Source organism: Dipteris shenzhenensis, chromosome 27 (genome assembly GCF_047967505.1).
Source record: "Dipteris shenzhenensis isolate YYH24624 ecotype China chromosome 27, Dip_SZ_1.0, whole genome shotgun sequence".
In the NCBI taxonomy this organism is placed as follows: Eukaryota; Viridiplantae; Streptophyta; class Polypodiopsida; order Gleicheniales; family Dipteridaceae; genus Dipteris; species Dipteris shenzhenensis.
The window spans coordinates 3008660-3022818 of NC_141622.1; the positions used below are offsets into that span (position 1 = coordinate 3008660).

The 14159-nt window shown below is 43.4% G+C and overlaps 1 protein-coding gene across 1 annotated transcript in view; it reads left to right on the top strand.

Moving 5' to 3' along the window:
- Positions 1-14159, top strand: part of LOC147883742 (Transducin/WD40 repeat-like superfamily protein) — a 164860-nt gene that overhangs the window by 47525 nt on the left and 103176 nt on the right. The window lies entirely within an intron of this gene.

Here is a 14159-nt window from a genome sequence, read left to right on the forward strand (position 1 = left end):
TTTTCTTAAAGATTTATTAAAGTGTGTGTACTTTGAATTTCTTGTGTTTATCACCTTCACTCTAGAAAAGTGACTGTTTCTTCCTTTGCATCTTTGGTGTGGTGTACAAACTGATGTTTCAAAAGACAATATATGCTAGAAGTTCAGAACACAATTGGATAGCTTGTTGTTTAAGCTTTGTGCTGTGTATACTGCATACATTGTGATGATAGATTCAACCTTTTTTAAGGCACTACGTGAGAATCATCACCCAGCCCTAACCCCACCTTCTAACCTATACCATGCCTTCAAGAAACTGGCCTTTTTCAGCATAGCTGTCTAGACTCCACTCAGAGCATGATCAATATGTTTTCCCAGCCAGACAGCACGGACTAGCAGGGTTTAGGGATCCGAGGACAAAGTGGGAGACATGGCAGACTCGCCAGTGGGTTGAGGCACATATCAGACTAGGGGGCCTTCCCTCTGTCACAGTCTGAAACTACAAGCTCAGCCAAGACCACGAAGTTGACGAAATTCAAAATAACAGGTGATGGCATGATGAATAACCGCCCAGCCATTACTCTGGTTCAGCAAGCTCATCCAAATCTAACACGTGAGAAGTACATGCATGCTGAATACCAAAGCCCACAATTCCCTAGATGGATCTAGTATGCCACATGTCTGCATTTGAGGGCATCTCCTCAATGCATCATTTACCCCTCTCTTGGGATATCATTGAAATCATTTGCCCTTTGGCACATTTAATGCATTTAGACCCCTTAGCCTTAGATCCATGTAGTCTTGTGCCATGTCATCCTCACCAAGGACCTTGACCTTGATTCCTTTTTGATCATTTACGTGAAGCCCAAACAAATATAATACAAACATTGATCCTTTAAAGGAAAATGTCGACTGACCCTTTCGAGGTCATGTTGCCTCAACTTGAGCGTAACATTCCTTCCCTCTTCAGGCATCAGCGTCCTCGATGATAAAGTCTGGGAACACTCTCCGTAACTGGTATACGGATTCCCAGGTAGCTTTTGATAGAGGTAAACCATGCCATGCAACCAACACCGTGGGTATCTTCCGATTGCGTACTTGCATTGTTCCTCCGTCCAAGATTCTTGTTGGTTTGTGTCCTGCATTATCCTCTATCTCTTGAAACAACAAAATACCCTCGATTAGTGAGTCACCTATATGAAAAAATTTCTTTAAGCGAGAAACATGAAACACTGGGTGCACCTTACAACCCTGTGGTAATTCTAATTTATAGGCCACCTTACCTATTCTTTTTAGAATTAACCATGGCCCACAATATCGGGGTGATAACTTAGCACACTCTCCTGCAGTCAAAGTGCGAAGGAACTCTGAGAAAAACTTTTTCTCCTTCCTTAAATTCTCTAATGGATCTGTTTTCATCCGCATATGCCTTAGCTCTATCCATAGCTTGGCGGATGTTAGCTCTTGCAAGTGCTAGCATCTCCCGCATCTAAACCACAAAGTTTGCGGCACTAGGCACTTTCTGAGGTACTCCAACTGCAGTTGGATTCGTTGGTGTATAACCATAGTTCAGCTCAAACGGACTGAACCCTGTAGAGGAATGTTTTCTATCATTGTAGGCAAATTCTAACAATGGCAACCATTTGTCCCACGTATGTTGCCTCAATGAAACATATGCTCTAAGCATATCCTCTAAATTTGGTTGATTCTTTCTGTCTGACCATCTGTTTCTGGATGATCCTTACTACTCATTTCCAACTCAGTCCTTAGTGTCTCAAACACTGCAGTCCAAAAATGATTTGGGTAATCCATGTAAACAAAATATATGTTTAATAAACAAATCCGCCACTTACGGGACACTAACAGACTCTCTAGTTGGAATGAAGTGAGCCATCTTGGTAAGACGATCAACTACCACAAGGATTGACTCATATCCACCTTGTGTCGTAGGCACACCTACAATAAAATCCATGGAAATGCTCTCCCACCTATCTAGTGGTATTTCTAAAGGTTGTAAAAGTCCGGGTGGCTTCACCCGTTCTGTCTTACTTACCTGACACGAAAAACAACGTGTCACATATTCATAAATATGTTTTTTTATTTTCGGCCAAAAGAAATCTTGCTTCACGAGATCATACGTTTTCTTGACTCTTGGATGTCCCGAGATCATTCTGATTAGGTACTACTACCTTGCCATTTCTTTTTAGCATACCATCTCTTATGGTATATCTTGCATAAGTTTGGTCTTTTCTGGATGCCAGGTCATCCTTTTCCTCGGGTTTAAATACATGAGCCTTAGGCTAAAGGCTTTGGACGAGAACTCGTCTACCTTTTGAGTTTCTTTTATCTTGGTCATTAGAGGACTTTCTAATACCGTGAAACTCATATTATGCATAATGCGTGACAACGCATCAGCAACTTTATTATCCTTTCCTCTTCGGTACCGAATCGTCGAGTTAAACTCTTGCATGAGTTTTGCCCACCTAGCTTGGCGGCCTCTCAAGTCAGGTTGTTTACAAAAATGTTTCAGAGTATCATGATCAACATCAACATAAAACTCTGACCCATACAAATAATGTCTCCATGTTTTCAGAGCATGGACAATAGCATACAATTCTAATTCATGAGTTGGCCAATTTCATTGAGAGGGAGAAAGCTTCTTGCTTTCAAAGGCTACTGGCCTTCCCTCTTGGAGGAGAACTGCTCCTACCGCAATGCCACTTGCATCGGTTTCAAGGAAAAACGGTTTCTGGGGATCAACTATTTTTAACACCGGTCCTGAGACCATAGCTTGTTTTATGGTATTAAAACTCTCCTGTTGATTCTGTCCCCATATAAAAGGTACTTTATCTGAGGTCAGATCAGTCAATGGCGATACTATTTTGGAATATCCTTTGATATGTCTTTGATAAAATTCGACAAATCCCAAGAATGATCGCAAAGCGGTCAAACTCTAAGGGATAGGCCAAGTCAGTATCGCAGCCACTTTCTTTGAATCCATTTCTACCCCCTCAGGAGTAATAATGAATCTTAAATATTCAAGTCTTATCATACACAGTACAGTTTTCTTTTTATTTACATAAAGACTGGCTTTTCTCAAAGTATTGAACACTATTCTTAAGTGTTCGTGATGCTCAGTAATACTTTTGCTGAACACAAGAATATCGTCAATAAAATGTACTACAAACTTTTCGATATACGGACGTAGTAAATCGTTCATAAGCATGACGAATGTAGCTGGAGCATTGGTGAGTTCAAACGGCATTACCAAAAACTCATAATGTCCAAACGTGTTTGTAAAAGCGGTTTTATGCACATCCTCGGCTCTAATACAGCTTTGATGGTAGCCACATTTAAGATCTATCTTATTGAAAATTACGGCCCCATGTAACACATCTAACAAATCATCAATTCGAGCCATCGGATACTTGTGCTTAATAGTGATATTATTCAATGCTCTGTAATCTATACAGAGACGAAAAGTATCATCTTTCTTTTTTTAAAAATATCACTGGCGAAGCAAAAGGTGAGAAACTAGGTTGGATCTGTCCTAGCTTGAGGTATTCTTTGAGTTGTCTTCGTACCTCCGCTTGTTCGGTAAAACTTAACCTATAGGGAGGTCTATTTACAGGTTCTGCCCTCGGGATTAGTTCAATCTTATGCTGAACATTCCGCTCTAGAGGTAACCCATAAGGTAACTCATCCCTAAAACAATCAGAGAACTCCTCTGCTATTTGATCAGCCAACTTGACCATCTCTCCATTTTGGGTAACATCAGTGGTAGGCGAAGGACCATCAATCGGCTCTACCGGCGCTGTACAAAGAAACAAAAACTCTTCTTGAGCTTTTCGAACTTCCATTACGGAAACCAATGGTCCTTGAGGTATATCTTTTCCACCTCGTAAGACATACATCACATCATTCATCTTGAATTGATAAATGTGCTTTTTCCAATCTATGGCTGGATTCTTCCTAGAATGCCAAGCCTTACCCAGGGCTATGTTAGCGTGAGCATGCTTTGTCATTTGAAAATCAAGCTTCTCAGCATAGTCATGAATACGAAGTTCCAACTGGGTAACCCTTTGGTCCCATACTTCAGTTGAACTTCCGTCTGCCATTCTGACTGTATATGCATAGTCAGATGGGCTAGTCTTTAATTTCAGCCTCTTTACAAGCTTGGAGTTAATTACATTGTGCGTTGACGCATAGTCAAACAACACAATGACGTCATGATTAGCTACTTGCCCCTTCATCTTAATTAACTCCGTATCGTCAAAGGCTGTATACCCTGTCGTTGCGGGCTTTGACAGGACATTGTCAGGTGCAGTAGTTACTAACTTAGTAACAGACACACACAACAAAAAAGGTACTGACCTTTGAGAAGATCCCGCTAGCTGACTCTGCATCTGTTCTGCTTTGGGACTTCCCTTCATTTCCACGTCGCATTCTGAGATCACCATCTCAGCCATTCGACGATCCTTGTTTCGTGGACAATATTTCCACTGATGAGGCTGAAGGCATCCAAAATACAAGCCTTCTCTCCTCGCTTTTTCTTTTTGCTCTGGGTTCAAAGAAGACTTCGACCAAGCCCGGGATGCCATTGATGTTGCTTTTCTTTTCATTCCAATGGTGGTACTTGGTTTAGGAGGCTCAATTGGCTTCGCCTGCTTGGCTTGACCACTAGGCTGTGAGGCACTCCCTTTGCTAATCCACTTCTTCTTAAACCCAATTTTTTTCGGGTACTCATACCGAGTCCTAACCTGCACAAACCCACTTGGTCTGTTTCCTTTGGCATCTTCATAGTTCAGGGCTATGGCAATTGCTTCATCTAGCGTGTTCGCATACTTAGCCCGAACTTCCATTTTGATCCGATCATTGAGTCCAAAGATAAAATCTTTTACCTGGATTGATTGAGGTAGAGGTTCATAAACTTTCATTACACTTTCTCTGAACTTATCAGTGTATTACGCCATTGATAAATTTCTCTGACGAAGGTTTCGATACTGATTCCAAGCTCGGGATGCTTCGTCAGGAGGTAAGAAGTGTTTTCTAAATTCTTTTTTAAACCCCTTGCAAGTAGTGGATGCCACTCCATCTTTCTGCTGTTTTATCCACCACCTATTCGTGCTGCCTCATTAAACATATGGGTGGCCTCGCGGATTTTCTTCATATTATTCATGATTTCACAAATTGGTGAAAGCCTCGTCCCATTTGTGTAACCAGGTCTCTATGATATCGGAAGTACGGTCAGACATCCGACCAAAATAATTTTCTGGCCTATAATTGGCAATATTAGGCAGCTTAGCCCTCCTAGGCTCGACCGTATGAACACTGGTTTGAGGCTCCATTGGAGATTTACCTTTCTCTTCACGAGATGGTCTAGTAGACATACTATGAACCATTTTCCTGAGCTTGGATTTCCCTACATTTGCTTGTAACTGTTGCAAGGCATCCTCCAATAATGCAATTCTACTAGATAGTGTATGCCCTGTTGGGTGCGACACCTGCGGGGTCGGCCGAACTCCCAACTGTACGAGATCCACCCTAGAAGCTTCTTCTTCTACTTCCATTTAGGTTGATGGGTGTGTGTGTGTGTGTTTTAAAAAAAAAAAAAAAACACACCTGAATTGTATCTACAATCGAAAGTCTAACTCCCAAAATTACACCTAACCAGACATATATCACTTGCAAACCAAAACCGCTTTTCCCTATGCTAGGGAAACTTCTGCAATCTCAGAAACCTCAATTCCTTTCCAAATCTGTAAATCCAAAAGCATAATCTCGCTCCCAATCCAGCTCACAACCTTGAAACTTTAGAAATTTAACCACAAAATAAAACAAAGGGAAAAAAGAAAATCGAAAGCCCCCTGGTATCTCCACGTGATCAACACACGCCAGACTGGTCTCATGGATGGTGAGTCATATGCTAACTGCAATCGTACAGAACTTTTTACAACGATCAACTCTGCCCAAAATATAACGATCAACTCTGCCAAGGCAGTATGTGTGAAGAATTTGGCCCTTCCTTTAGCCCAACGTCATAAGAGGATAACTGAGCCCATTTGCTTAACTTGAACATCCACCCATAGGATGCTTGCTTTTCTGTTAAGAATCCCCCAGTCATAGTCTGGTATCCAGTTACATTCATGATCCAACCAAATGTGAGCAGGCCTACGAGACTAGCCTCCTCTCCAATTTAAAATTGTGTTGTCGAATTGTCTTCCCTTGATCAGGCAGCTCTTTGTGGGCGCAGTCTCAACCCATGTTCAGCGACTAAGTGCAACCAAGCTCACAGCAAATGCACGTAGCTCTGCGGGCTACCAGACCCACGATTTGAATGCCAACTGTGTTCCAACAACCTCGTGGCTCCAACCTTTGGTGTTAACCAAAGTTTCGCCAGCCAGCCACGACGCCAGCTAATAGGCTATGTGCTTCATCTCGTGGAGTGCGCCTCATGTGCAATAGCTAGCCCCCTCGACGTCAAGGAACCCTGAAGGCAACAAGCCGTGAACCTGCGCGTGTGCCACTTTGATGTCTAATGCACACCCAACGCTGACGAACTACTCGATGGCATGAACCAGACGTCGCAAACGATCTGCCAGAATTCAGCACATCCCGATGCTCCGCCAATCGTTCGTCCACACCTTCAGATCGTTCGTCCACACCTTCATCCCCCTTTTCCAATCATATTTCGTCGGCACATTACATATTAGTGTATCGATTGCATTCAACGCCATCTTACGATGAACCCACGATCTAGCGTGACCGCTCTGATACCAAATTGTCACAGTCTGAAACTACAAGCTCAGCCACGACCACGAATTTGACGAAATTCAAAATAACAATTGATAGCACGATGAATAACCGCCCAGCCATTACTCTGGTTCAGCAAGCTCATCCAAATCTAACACGTGAGAAGTAGCTGCATGCTGAATACCAAAGCCCACAATTCCCTAGATGGATCTAGTATGCCACATGTCTACATTTGAGGGCATCTCCTCAATGCATCATTTACCTCTCTCTTGGGATATCATTGAAATCATTTGCCCCTTGGCACATTTAATGCATTTAGACCCCTTAGCCTTAGATCCACCTAGTCTTGTGCCATGTCACCCTCACCAAGGACCTTGACCTTGATTCCTTTTTGATCATTTACGTGAAGCCCAAACAAATATAATACAAACATTGATCCTTTAAAGGAAAATGTCGACTGACCCTTCCGAGGTCATGTTACCTCAACTTGAGCGTAACACCCTCCATGCTTACCAGATCGGAGGCATGGCCGATGGGAGTGATAGTGGCAATTGTTCGTCGTAGGGCCATAGCTAGGAGCCCACAATGGACCACACATACCGATAGTCGTTAACGCTCTATTATGGGCATTATGCCACCGCAGCCTCGTACATTGTGAACCCCTGCTTAGGCTTGACTGCTCCGCTACCTTCCAGATGATCATCACAGTGTTGCCAGCTGTCATCTTCTCCATGCACTCAAAGATTTCTCTTTGTGTATTGGTGTCTTTATGATAATGGCTATTTGTATCCTCATGGGTGCTGATGCTTGCTTACAGGCTTCACCCTTTTAGCTCATTGTATTAGGTTCTTTCAGTGTCATGCCTTTTGAAGACTTTCATAAACTCTCTCTCTCTCTCTCTCTCTCTCTCTCTCTCTCTCTCTCTCTCTCTCTTTCTCTCTAGCTGATTTGATGATACAAATATTTTTATACGCAGATGATATAAACCTCATATCCTCCTTAGTAGTGGGCCTATAGAAACACCTAGACGCTTTAGAGGTGTTTTGCAAGGAGAGAGACTTGACAGTCAACCTTGGCAAGACCAAGGTCATGATTTTCAACACCTCATGGGTAGTGCTTCATCGACACGGTTTTGCTTACTAAGGGGAGCCGGTTGAGATCGTCAGTCTTAAACTTATCTAGGAGTAGTCTTCACAGGATAGGTTTTCACAATGATTCATGCAGCCAAGGCACGGCTTACATGAGGTCAAGTAGATCTGGATCAAGTAGAATAACAGTGCTTTCAAAAACACTTTCAAGACCCTTCGTCGAGATCTGGATCAAGTAGAATAACAGTGCTTTCAGAAACACTTTCAAGACCCTCCGACGAAGGGATGGCCATTTGATAGACTAGGGAGGCCGACAGCTATGCATGTAATATCCTTCTGGGAGAGTGATCGGACTCATTCTAGTCTTACAAAGGTATATACCCTTGTGGGAGAGTGATCTCTCAGCGTGGTGACTGGAGAAGATTAGTGAGACTACAGGTGATTACGGGATCCCGAACAATTTGGAGTAAGCCTTAAGTTCCTCATCAGATAGTATAGGCAGAGGTCGCCATGACATTGCTTCAGATTGATGCTATCTTCCTGACGGTAACATTTCTTTTTAGGGTTTGGACTTTGCCTAGTTGGAGATTACCGAAGTTGCCATTAGTCTCAGAAGACTAATAGATAGTGGGGTTAGCATGGCATGGTATGCATAGGTATTCAGATGGTTCGCCAGTCAAGGTATTCAGATGGACCGATCCCCCCCCATCCTTTTATCCCACGATATGAGATAATATGGTTGGATATACTCCAGCTTGATACGCTATAGACTTTTTTTGGGGGGGGGGGAAGACTAGGATCTCCCGACCAAGATCCAATTCTATGGCGACCGCTTTTTGAGAGTATTAGAGGATGGAGTGATCATTAGACCATAGTACCTAGAGGATAGAGGCGTTTCACATGCATTGAGGATTGCCATTGGACAGATGGAGTCTCAATCTCATTAGCTAAGGATTGAGGCAAGGAGCGTTGCGGGCACACATAGAGAGTAGCGGGTCTGTAGACTAGGCGTGTACCTACCAGTCTATTATGAGATCCGGTGATGATACCACTACTTCTTTTAGGAGGGGCTCGGCTGTGGACCACTTTCTCAACCGACCCACTGACAAGTCTGCATTAGCCTCTACTTGATCTAGATGGATGGCAAAGGTACCTGCCACTTGATAGGCTCGAGATTTGGTCACTTAGATTACCCCAGGTGTGGACTGTGCTTCGGCTCAATTTCTTGCTTGTGTTGTTGGGGATCCAAATTCTAAGTCTTGAATTTGTGCATGATCTTTGGCCTACTGCAACTCACAATAAAATAGAACCAATGCGGTGGTTGCACACATAAATACATTTTCTTTGGTTTTAGGATTAACTGCAAGCAACACTGACATAGTTCCAAGAGTTAGCATGGTGGTTGCAAGGAAATACATTTTCCTTGGTTTAGAATTAACTGCAACCCCCACTAAAATAGAACTAGCATGGTGGTTGCACAAGGAAACACATTTTCCTTTGTTTAGGATTAAATGTTCTTAATTTAGGATTAGCTTTTAAATGAAGGAAGGTGTTTAACTTTGTGCAACCACTACACTAAAATAGAACTAGTGCAATTATTACGAGGAAATACATTTTTCTTGGTTTAGAATTAACTACAACCCTCACTAAAATAGAACCAGTGTAGTGGTTGCACAAGGAAATACATTTTCCTTCATTTAGTATTAACTTTTAACCACTTGTAATGAGGCAAATCTGGAGCAGCAAGAGATGATAATGCTGCATGAGACTAAGATAGACGGAACATAGCGACATGTCATGGATTTCTATGCCTTTGAGTCAGCCCTAGGACATAGTGGAGTAGAGGAGGAGGAGGTGGCTGACATGAGGGCAGAGTGGATCCGCAGAGGACAGAGATGACACAAAGTTGCGGAGCCAGAGATGTAGAGACCACGCGATCCCGAGGTGACTAGAGCACATACAATGGAGGTTTAGCCTATCTCAGCTCTCCTTAGAAGGAACTGTACGAGCTGAGGTGTCATCTTGATAGGGCCCATTGGATATAGAGATCACAGAGACCACGCTCCTCGCCATAGCGAGAGATGTCTCGATAGACGCCAATGCGAGATATCTTGGCTGCTCATCGATAGACGTGGATGCAAGAGACGTCTCGAGAGACACAGATACCTTGGCTGCTCATCGGAGAGCCACCATGGCACTTGGATATGTATTTCGAGTACTAGTTTTGAGTGTGAGTTTTTCTTTCAAGATTATTAACACTCAGCAAGGGCCTTAGGCTTCAGCGTGTAGTGGATTTTTTGAGTTACCCCTTTTTGATTGTACTTTGTCTCATAGTCCCGCGATCACAAAGCCGATAATGCATCTTTTTTTCTTTCTTTCTTTCTCCAATGTTTAATGCTCCTAGACACCGCTGGTTTCTCCATCCATCTAATTGTGTGTGCATTTTGGGGGCTCTTCTAGTGTGTCTCCTAGTTCGTGGGCCTTGCCAAGGCGCCCATGAACTTCTGGAACAGCCCAAGCATGTTGGGCTATTCCATTTGGGCCCAAGGCGTGTTTAAGCCTTCTGCCTGTTTGCCACTTCTTTGGCTCACACGCCCCAAAGTCCTCCACTCCTCCTTTGCCCTACACATATCCACCACAGCAGTCAGTCTCTCTAGATTTTTGATAGCAGATTCTTACAGAGATCCATCACATTCGATCTTGAGAAGCCATGTGACAGATAGACCTGACCTAGGAGATGGTAAGCTGTGGAGGAGTGCATAGCATGATATAGTTGGCCATAAAGGAGACCTCTAAGTGGGTGGGTGGTCGTGAAATAAGAGCTTGCAAAGGCGACCATTTCATCCACTCTACTTGGGCAGCAATAAAGAGCTAGTAAGGCTCAACATCAGAATTCGAGGGATCTCTGCGACTCCTGAGTTGTCACAAATGCCACAAACTTTGTGACCTCCACCTTGGGAGTACTAAAGGAGGGGATCAAGGAGGCTTGGTGCATAGGAGGTGACTTTCAGGACACACTCGCTTGCTTAGCAACACTGCGTAAGCACAGAAATCTTCGGGATCATCCATAGGTTCAGTGGTTCACATGGATGAGGACTTCACTTCTTTGCAAGTGGAGCAGAGACGAATCTCTCTATACTGATGAGATACTACTTGCAAGGAGAGAAATGTGGCATTAGTTTGAGGAGAGAGATTCTTGATAGGACCCATATGAAAACTTGTCGAGGCACTTGCCTAGGGAGGTGGGGTCTGTGAGATTGAGAGGATTGAGACCATGACTTGCTGTAGAGAACGCCTAAAAAAGCCAAACAGAGAGAAAGTAGGATCACCAAAGACTTTACAATTCCTATATGTCCATAAAGTCCATAGTGCCCAGTAGCGAACCCAAACGATGCAGTGCGCACACACACACACACACTTTTTGGGGGGTGAAATCGTTGATTTATTATATTATATGAGTAGCAACCTCAAAATAAGGTGCTACAATTACATCAACTGAAAATTTCAGTATATGCCAAAAAGACCTCATGATCTATGGAGCGGGTCTGCGAGCAATCAAAGAAAGATTGCTGCAAAGAACACCTAAGAAAGCCAAACAGAGAGAAAGTAGGATCACCAAAGACTTTACAATTCCTATATGTCCATAAAGTCCATAGTGCCCAGTAGCGAACCCAAACGAAGAAAAGATGAAACTCCGGTCTGGATGGATGAAACCCAAATAGCCAGAAGAACTTCCCAAACGGAACAAATGGGAATCTCGCTCGCAGGCACTGTCGAAGCAGATACAAAAACTCACGAGAGCATGGACAATGCCAAAACAAGTGAGGCACAGTCTCCGAAGAAGCAGAACATCTGTGGCAAAGTGCAGGAGCAATGTGTCGATGAGCTAATAGTTGTCCAGATGGAAACACTCCCAAAAGAACTCGCCAAAAGAAAACCTCTTGCCGAAGCGGTACTTTATAGGCCCAAAGTTGCTGTAATCTTTTCCTCCACCACTTGGCTAGGTGATGCATTCGCCAAAATGAATTACCTCTCTCTGAAACCCAAGGTTGAGACAAAAGGATTTTATACAATGCAGGTACAGTAATCTTAGATAGCCTCAAAGGACGAGAAGAGGACCCTGGAGAAGTCAAAGTCCAATCTTCCAGCCGGTCCTGGAGTTCCAAAGGAGGAATCGGAACAAAAGGCGAAAGCATAGAAGTAATTTGTCGCCACAAAGGATGATAATGAGAGCCCCAATCCATATGTAGTGGCTGCTAGAGAAAAGGGGAGCACAGTACCAGCATCATCTATAACTATTAACATCAGCAACCGAGGTGATGCCTTTAAACGAGACAAAATAGGAACGTCGAGGTTCCTGTAAAGCTAAGGGAGGCTCAAAGACTTTCGACTAGTGAATGCTTTCAGCTCTCAAAGAATTCCCAAGCAAAGATTGTCGTGCATTCCATTCCAGATGAGAAAGAACATGCTTCTAGTCACGAAGCAAGCGGGAGACAAAAGGGCAGCCAGGCAAAGTGCCATCAGTGCAGCCAAAAAAGAAATCCCATTGATCGAGTTGCCAATGACCAAACACAGAAATACTGATATGAGTGACCAGAGTCCTAATCATAAGAGCCCAAGGCTGATCACCTTGCAGAAATTGCAGCAACATTTTCCCCCTGTGGGCAAGAATATGCACATGAATATCCGTGATGTTCAATCCACCATGCATCTTGGGAGAACAAATGTGATGCATCGAAAGCAGCCTGAGACTTTTTCTGCCATGTTTGGATCGCCAGAAGATTTCCATAAAGACAGACATGAAAGATGTAAGATGTGCCTTAGTGAACATGATCAATCGCAAGTAGAATTGAATATATGCCATAAGGATGGACTCCACTATTTGAAGACGAATGTGCAAAGGCTAGGTTGCAAGTTTCCAATACTCAAGCTTTTTCCAAAGCTTAGCCAAAACCCAATCAGTTTGTTGTCGGCGAGTGAGTTCCCACCCCAAAGGGTAACCAAGACGACGAACAAACTGAGTGGGTGGAATGATATCCCGGGCCATAATAGACTATGCCAGTCTTTGGAATGCAAAGGGAGCAGCTTAGACTTCTGAAAATTAACATGAAGACTAGCTGCCAAACCATAAACAGAGAGGGCCTGCATCAAGGTACCAAGATCATGGGGCGTATTCTTCGGGGTAAAGAAAGAATCATCAGCATAAGCTTGAGCAACCATGCTGTGATTAGCATCCAATTCCAAGCCATGAAGTGATCCTGTAGCCACAAGATGATCAATATATTGCAGCATAGGATGAGTAGCAATGGCATACAGTAAAGCACTGAGAGGGCATCCCTGGCGGACCGAACAATGAAGAGTCCACTCATCAGAGATATTCCTAGAAAGAATGCAAGCCGCATTGCTATCTCTGTAAAGCCAGTAAATAACCTGCTGCATTTTTGGTCCAAACCCAAAGCTCGCATAGTTTGCGAGATGAAATTCCATTGAACTGTGTCAAAGGCTTTTGCAACATCTACCTGTAAGAGTAGAACATCCTGCTGTGTGTATTTGGCATATTCAATCCCAATATAAGCATTGGCAATGTTATCCGTGATATGGCGACGTGGAACAAAGCCATATTGGGAGGGATGCAACCCATCATGCAAATAACCTTTAATCCCACCACCATTTTGGCAATGATCTTGTAAATGACTGGCATGAGCGTGATTGGCCTCCATTCACCAAGTGAATCACATAGCTGCTTCTTTGGAATCAACTTGAGAAGACCCTTTTTCCATGACATTGGCATCTGTTGATTTTGCCATGCTGTATTTACCATTTGCAGCAATGTGAATTTAAGCAGATTCGAGAATGCAAGAAAGAATTCAATAGTGAGACCATCCCATCCTGGAGATTTCCATCTGCCACAGGATCTCAGTGCATCAGATAATTCCCTTTCAATGAAGGGATGTTCAAGTTCCAAAGGCTGAGCATCAGATAGAATTGGATGAATATGCTGCAGAAGAAGCTGACGTGTAGACATGACCCGAGGAGAAAGAGTATCCACATGCCCAAAATGAGTAGAGAAGTGCTGCACACATAAATCAGCAAGCTCTGAATGAGATGTTGACCAAGAACCATCAAGCATCCAGATCCGACAGATATTGGCAGCGTGTCTTTTGTAGTGTAAACTCTTAAACAATTGCTTGGAAGAGCAGCCTTTATCAAAAAGCCCGTTCACTGGATCGGGTTTCCCATTTAGCAAGCTTTCTGCGATCATTGGATTGAAGAGAGAATTGAGCCTGACATAAGAGCATGCTTTCCTCTGAAGATAAAGGGCGAAGATGAGCAAGCTCA